General features: G+C 32.5%; 1 long non-coding RNA gene across 2 annotated transcripts; it reads left to right on the top strand.

Annotated features, from left to right (window-relative positions):
- The first annotated feature begins 2,327 nt into the window (after window positions 1–2,327).
- Window positions 2,328–4,037, top strand: LOC140960748 (uncharacterized). 2 transcript variants are annotated; one of them, XR_012172253.1, is made up of 4 exons: window positions 2,328–2,509; window positions 3,118–3,186; window positions 3,634–3,696; window positions 3,828–4,037. It is a non-coding gene; the product is annotated as an uncharacterized lncRNA (long non-coding RNA). The 2 variants fall into 2 exon arrangements; XR_012172254.1 differs by lacking the exon at window positions 3,118–3,186.
- Window positions 4,038–8,325: the final 4,288 nt, after the last annotated feature.

The following is an 8,325-nucleotide window of genomic DNA, read 5'->3' as shown; positions in this document are numbered from 1 at the left end:
TTAATTAAATAAAAGAGATTTTGACTTTTTTAAATCGAAAAAAGGGAGTTGAATACTGTTAATTAGGTGAGTTCATTTATTAGGTCATTATTTAGTTAGTTAGATTTTACTTTTTAAAAAAATATTTTTTTAATTGATATATCCATCCTCGATTTGAGTTTTCATTTATTCCCGTTATTTTTGTGTTTTTTCACGACAAAATAATCAAAAATCTTTTGAAAATTTGAAGATTTGTAGAGAAGTAAGTATATACTCGAATGCTCTGTATTGCTAGATTTGTTTCAGTTTAGTTATGATTGTTTTTTTTTTTAGAATTTTTGTGAGTGGAGTTAGTGTGAGTATTTACAGTCGAAGAACTTGTTTATTGTGTGGGTCGAGAAGGTGGATAGAGTGTGATTCGAGTATGATCGTATGTGCTAGCTCTGGATAGCGGAGTGTGAGTAGAGAGTGCTAGTTCTGGCTATTGTCTCGAGTGGGTCGAGGTACAGCTGACATGCACACCTCGACCCACAGCATGCGCACCAACTTGTGAGTCGAGGTGTGTATGTCCACACCTCGACCCACATAATAAGTGTATATAATAGCATATTTATAATATAGCATATTTTTTTTAAATACATACTATTGTCTATAATATAATAATCTTATCTATGTTTTGTAGGTTATGTCACCTGTGATCAAGAGAAGACGTGGAAGGAAAAAACAAAAAAGATTTCCATCTGTAGGAGAATTTGGTAGAAGATAAGATTGAATGATATGTAATTTGTTTGAATTTAAAGACAATCGATTTGATTTTATTAATATGTAATGTGTTTGTGGTGAATTTTTAATTTTGGTGTGGGTCGAGTGGACAAGATTGTAATGTGTGTAGCAGATTTTTAAATTAAGGTCGCGCGGGTGGTAAATTGTTTCAATTTTGGGTCGAGTGATAATGTTAGAGGTTTGGTTTAGGATTTAGGGTTTGGGTCGAGATGGGTCGAGTGGGTAGGAAATTTTTGATATTTTGAGTTTTGATCATTTTATAATATATAATTTACTTTATATATGATTAGAATATAAATATATATAAAAAATTTATTTGTGTATACATTAGTTATATGTTATAATTTAAGTATGTTAGTTAAAAAATTCATAACAAGTAGAAGAATGTATCTCTTATTTTAACAATGTGGGTTGAATTTATACTCGACTAAAAATTTTAACAAATTTTATAATTCCACTAAAATTCATAACAAATTTTATAATAATAGAACTAAAAAAATTCATAACAAATTTCATTACATATTCACTTTAATGAAAATATATTGAAGCATTTGAAATTAATGTTTATTGTATATAAACATTAACAAATTTTATAATTCTACTAAAATTCTTAACAAATTTTATAATAATAGAAATAAAAAAATTCATAATTGGGTCGCGTGGGTCGAGTATAATCTCGACCTAATTTTGTGACGAGTCATAACCCTCGACCCAGTTTTGATTGAAATTGTTATAATTATTAGCACATAAAATTAAATTACCAAATTGAGTGTACTGCACCAAATATTTTATCTCTTTCTCATTTAAAAATGATACAATCTTTTTACAGATTACAACGTATCTTGATCCTAAAGTTAACTTGCATTCAAAAAATTGATTCCTTCCAAGTTTAGCGGAAAGTAAACCTGTAAAAAAAAAAACAAAAAAAAAGATTATAAGTTGTATAAATTTAAAACAAAACAAAGGTTATTAATTATAAAAATTTAAAATTAATGGGTCGTGACGGTCGTGAAGTCTTCACGTCACGATCCCGGGTGGGTCGTGAAGCCCACGACCCTGGGTCTTGGCACACTTGTGCTTCACGACCCAATGCTTCACGACCCAGGGTCGCGAAAGCCGTGTTTCACGACCCTCTTCATCATGGGTCCTGAACACTGACGAGATCCAATAAATTTCATATTTCAAAATAAATTTTTTAACAATATATGGTTTTCTTATTGGATTTGTTGCAGAGAAATAACTTGTAGACTCGTGGTTAATTGTTAGCCAAAAAATGAGAGGATGGAAGGTTGAGAAGAAAATGATTTTTTGTGAAAATAAGGAATGAAATGAGATCTAGGGTTGAGTCGAGAAAAACGGAAAAATTGAGTCGAGTAAATTTTTTTATTTAATTAAATTATAAATTTTATTATATATAAAATTAAAATACACTAATAAAAAAATTAGTTTTTAAATAAATTTTAAACAAAAGATAAAAAAATAAATTATATTCCTTCATTTTTTTTTAATAAACTCTTCCGTGACTCCCGTTTTCTCTACAATACACACCATTCTTTCTAAAAAGCCCTAAACCCAACCTGCCGCCGCTCTTCCTTCTCCCGAATCCGACCGCCGCGTCGTCGTGAATCGGTGCTCGACCACTTTGGCTTACAGTTGAGGTCCAGACGTCTCCTGTAGCAGCCTGAATCGAGAAAACCTTGCTCCATTTGAGCAGCCCCGAGCCGATTACACGAGCCCTGTTTTCTGCGTGAGTCTTGGCTGTCTTCCTCGTGAATCTTGCTTGTTTCTTTATTAGTTTTTCTTATAGTTTTTGTAAGTATTAGCATGTATTCGAAGTTCTCAGATTCTCTAAATATCTTTCATTTTTTCCCACATAAGCTTGCAGCAAAAATAGCAAAACAAAAAGTAACTGTGTTGGGTGGATTGTGGGGAGTTCTTCTTGTTTCCTTGTACACAGGAAATCTCGAATGAATTACCTGCAAGATTTTTCGTAATCTGTAGGATTTTCAATTGGGTTCTTGATATTGTTTTAGATTTTCCATTTTGAATTGTTTACAATACTTCTCTTAAGTATATTATGGCAAACTCAAGCTTGCCACATTGTATGCAAGTGATTTCTTTTGTCATAATGTATGCAAGTGTATACTGACCGTTTGTGGTCGTTAAACAAATATTATATGCATTGCCTATATCTGTAACCTGCAGCTGCTGTATGTATTGCATCTTTTCTCTATTTTCTCTTTTTTTCCCATATTCAGATTTTTGTTGCGCCAGGATTGAGTGAAAATTATTTCCATGAGATGGCATTATGTGTGAGAGATTATAACAATTTCCTTGCTCCTGATATATCAACAGATTCTCCCAGTTATGCCTGCTAATTAGAAAATCTGTTGGAAGCTGCTGGGTTTACTATCACTGAGCCTGGTTCGTTTACTTGGGTATAGCATTTGGTTGCCAAGTATACTTGGGTATAACATTTGGTTGCCAACTATATGTCACATGGATGTTTGCAATTCTTTGTATGGAATAAAGGTCTTGACAAAGAATTTTGATAATATATGTATGTGTTGGTGTTTTCCAACCACGTATGACATCGATAATTTTGATGAGTATGAGGTGAGCTATGAGAATGAAACATAGCAGGGGTACAAGCTGAAAATTTGTCAGTTAATGTATAGATTCGAAGTTGTGATGGAAATCCACAGCGATATGCCCTGTTTTGGATCCCAGCTTAGTTTGCTTCATGTTTTAGGTTCCTTCCAGCTGTTAGTTTGACATTCCTGCTCATCTCTCTTTTCATTAATTGGAAGAAAACTATACAAAAAACAGTGCTTAGTTTGTATCTGAACTTCTGATTTTCTTTAATTTAAGGGAGTTTTGAACACACTCCATTTGCTGCCGAGTGGAAAGAAGCCTTTCACCATACTTAAGAATGTAAGTGGATCATCAAACCTTGCAGTTACAGAGATTAAGAAGACTTGGAGTTTTTGTTTCACTTTATCTTATGTTATACGGTCTATTTGAACATGCACTACTCTGTTTGTTGTCTCCATAATTTTTTGCAGCTTGTTTTCATTGTAGTGTTGGAGTTATTGAACTTTTCTCAAGGGAAGTGGTGGTCCGGTTGATAATTGATCTTAATTCCATGCAATCTACTGATGGTGAATGTGTTTCCCAACGGATAAAGCTTCTATGCTTGATGCAGCCCTTAAATATCTAAAGACACTTCAACTTCAAGTACAAATAAGGTAATTTTTTTACATTTTCTTACTTAGTTGTTTTTTCCCAAATATTATGCTTTTATGAAAATATCATAAATGTTAGTGGTGATTTTATTTTCGATAGTGATAAAGAGGACGGATCACTCACAAGGTTGTAAATGGCGGGAGGCGATGGCGGGGCGGTCGGTGATCGCCTACCGCCTTGCACCTAGGCGGTTGAATTTTTTTTATAGATAATCATATATAATCATGCAATATAATCACAAATAGTCATCATTTTTTTATGTAAGATGTCTAATTAAATAATATTTAAGCACAAAGAAGCTTCATACAATAAAATATCATCTATATAATGTACAAATAAATATATCAATGCAAACTAAGTGGGGTGTGCTAGGGTTTTGAGATTTAAAATTAGTTGACTTTGACTAGGTTTTTTTTTTTTAAAATTTGTTGACTACAACTTAAAAATGTTGACCGCCTCCTTGCCCGCCTGCTCACCGCCTCCACCCGCCTCGACCGCCTGCCCAACGTCATATAGCTTGGGCCACTTAAAACACCCGCCTCATGCGTAGGCGGTGCGGGCCGCTTCGACCGCCATTTAGAACACTGATCACTCATAAATAATAATGAATCTTGCATTTTATTTCTTAACTTGTTTGTAATATAATACATATATATGTTAGTATAGTAATTTGATAGAAATGAGACCATATATTGTTAAATTCATTATAGCAACAAGGCTTTTATTAATGTTATAATTAATTAATTAGTTTGTTTGGGGGTCTTGAAGAAGGCAAAAATTTGTGTGAGGCGGTATTACGGGTCGTATTTTGTGAGACATATATCTTATTTGGTTCATCCATGAAAATATATTACTTTTTATGCTAAGAGCATTACTTTTTATTGTGAATATCGGTAGAGTTGACCCGTCTCACAGATAAAGATTTGTGAGACCGTCTCACAAGAGACCTACTCCTTGAAGAAATTGAATCGTAGGAGTTTGAAGATATTATTTGTCAAATTATATTTATTTAAGTATCAATTTGAAGATATTATTCGTCGGGTGTTTTATTTGGTTCATTACTTGAGTTTTGTTAATGATTATTCTTTTTGTTAAATATTTTACTGTTTGGATTAGGCATGCTTATTGGTTCGTTGGTTTTGGTTCCGGACCGGTTCTGGATTGGTTCGAGCCTGAATCGGTTTCGGTTCCAAATCTTAAATCTTGAAACCAATATGAATCTTTGACCGATTCGGTGATTTTAGACCAGTTTTGGTCTGGATCGAACCCGTTCCGAGTTCCGTGTCCGAATATTATTATTTTTAATATAAAATTACTTTTATTAATAAACATTTATTTATTTGGTATTTTGAGTTGAAACAATACTGACTAATCATAAAAATAAAATAATATAAATATTGATTTTACAATTGAATATCTAAAATTCATCATGATCAATGTTCTAAATGGCGGTCGAGGCGGTCCTCGATCGCACCGCCTACGCACGATGCAGGTGTTTTAGGCGGCTCAAGCTATACGGAGTTGGGGAGGTGGGTCGAAGCGGCGAGGAGGCGGGCAGTCAAGATTTTCAAGTTGTAGTCAACAGATTTTAAAAACCTGGTCAAAGTCAACTAATTTTAAATCTCAAAACTAGCACACTCCACTTTTTTTTTGACTTTTGGTTTTCACTCTCAAGTCTCAACCATTATAATTTATGAAAATTAGTTATGTTCAGTCTAATACTTGTTCTAATAATGGATAATAGATTGAAACTTTGAAATTTAAAATTAGTTTTTTGGTCAAAGTAATTATATTACTTTGTTAGCATTATATCATTAATATGATGATGAATCTTTATTAATTATCTTGTTAGTTTGCATTTATATATTTATTTCATATTATCTAGATGATATTATATTGTATGAAGCTTCTTTGTGCTTAAACATTATTTAATTACACATCTTACATAAAAAATGATAACTATTTGTGATTATACTGCATGATCATATATGATTATGTAAAAAAAAAAAATTATTTAAAAAAATTCAACCGCCTAGGCGGTTGAGGCGGTAGACCGCCCGCTACCGCCTCTTGCCATTTACAACCTTGATCATGATTTATTAAAATATATTTTGAATATTTCCGATCTTCGTTGGAACTTGAGCTTTGAAATTCATTGATTGCTCCTGTGGACCTATTCTTTTTTTCGGCTGCAGACCAATCTTGTAGGCATGTTAGCATACAAATTGTTTCTGGCTTTAAATTAGTTCTTTGTTCACCAATGATTCTTCCACATACTGAATATACTGATTCGTAAGCAACACTTGAATTTTGAACGGGTAGGACATCTCTTGTAATTACTGCTAAAACTGGATAAAGCTAAGAATTTATTTTCTACCCATCAAGAACATAAAGATTCTCTGTAGTCGCAATATATTGGCTTAGATAAATTTGGATCTCATTGTAATTTGTTGTTGTCACCGATTTTTTTTGAATTTTTGTCGTTTCAAACTTTGAAAGAAATTGAGTGCTCCACTTTTGTGTTTATCTGTCGACCTCTCCTCCGGCTGTGCACTCGGTTCATATTATTCACTAGCATACAAATCAGACAATTCTTGGAGAGAATGTCAACATTCTTCCAAAGAAATTTAATAAAATGTTAAAAAAAAAACGTCTAATCCTCATTGATTTTGATTAAGATCAAGTAATGTTTCTAAACCATCCACAATTGGGATATTCTCCCAATATTTTAAAAATTTGTTTTCCATATCTGGAACAAAATCACGCATAACAGAATCATCACGATATTCAATAAATTTATAAAACATATTGAAAAACAAATGCAGAAACATAGTTGAAGTAGGTTAGTTAATGTCAGAAAATTTCTCGGTTGCTTCTTTAAAAATTTCTAACAAAAAAACACATTTACTCAAAATATTTCAATAATCGTTGATCAGCATTAAAGGATCTACCACAATATTATTGTAATAAGGAGTAACTAAATCTTGAAAATGTAATAAATTATGAAGCAAATGATATAAATGATTCTATCTAGTTTCAACATGTACATGAAATTTTTTAAATTTAATTCCATTTGATTCGACTATTGTTTTTCAATCACGTTTATGTCTTCCTTCACGTAATAATTTACCACATGCTTTGAATTTTTCTATTACAGTGGGCATATGCTTATCACGTGCACATTTAACTCATAAGTCGATAATATGACATGCACATCTAACATGAAGCAAATTACCATATAAAATTGGTTTTAGTGAATTTTTAAGATATTTAATCGTAAGAGTATTGACACTCGCATTATCTAATGTGATCGACATTATTTTATTTTGTATGTTATAAATCTTAACAATATTTAAAACATATCTAGTTATAGTGTGCGTTGTCTAAATGATCTAACGCTAAATTGTTTTTTGCATAGTAACAACAAGATAAGATTCATATTTCAAGTTAGTCCAAATGCCACTTGTCAAACTAACTATACAAGAAATATTTGAAGATGTGATTTTAGTGTTTCTTTATATTCTTTATAAATATCAAAACAATATTTCTTAAGTGTGTGTCCAGAAATATTGTGAAAACTAGGTTGAACAGTACAAGTAAATTCAATAAAACCTTATTGTTCAGCTATTATAAAAGGTTGAAAACATTTGGTAACAAATTTTACGATGACTTTTCGAGAAATTTCTTTTGTAATTGTGAAAGCTTTACCACTTGAAAAATTAATTTGTTGTTGTGTTGGTTCCTTACCGAATGATTGTAGCGTATCAGGGTCAAGTTTATGTATCTTAACTAAATGTTTTTTCAAAGTGTTGGTACCACCGGAACCATCACCCGTTTTGTAAGAATATCTCGTTTTGCAAATTTTACATACGACAAAAGAGTTGTTCATACCTTGTTGTTCAATATCGAAGTGTTCCCAAATTTTGTTGACATCGTGTTACTTGTTCGGGTTGACGATGGTGTCCCTACATCTTTGTTGGGCAGTTCTATGGCTTTTTCTTCCTCGTGGTCAGGTTTGAGTTCATCAAAGTCGTGGATGAGGCAAAATGTTCACCAAAATCTCCCAAAATTGGGGGCAAAATTGTAAAATTAAAGTATGAGATTAAGTAGCCGTGGCCCAAAGGCCTTTTAATTTTTTTTTAATTTTCGGTTTCCGGATCGGATCCGGTTTCGGGCCGGAACCGGATCCGTAACTTGTTGAACCGTTTCAATCCATTAAAATATGAATTGAACACGATTTCGGGTCCAGTTCCTGGCTTAAGAACCTGTTCGGCCCGGAATCGGTCCGTTAAGCATGCCTAGTTTGGATATACAAAA

This window comes from Primulina huaijiensis, chromosome 16, assembly GCF_012295235.1.
Source record: "Primulina huaijiensis isolate GDHJ02 chromosome 16, ASM1229523v2, whole genome shotgun sequence".
In the NCBI taxonomy this organism is placed as follows: Eukaryota; Viridiplantae; Streptophyta; class Magnoliopsida; order Lamiales; family Gesneriaceae; genus Primulina; species Primulina huaijiensis.
The sequence above is the reverse complement of the archived record's forward strand: the minus strand, read 5'-3'. Positions and strand labels throughout refer to the sequence as shown.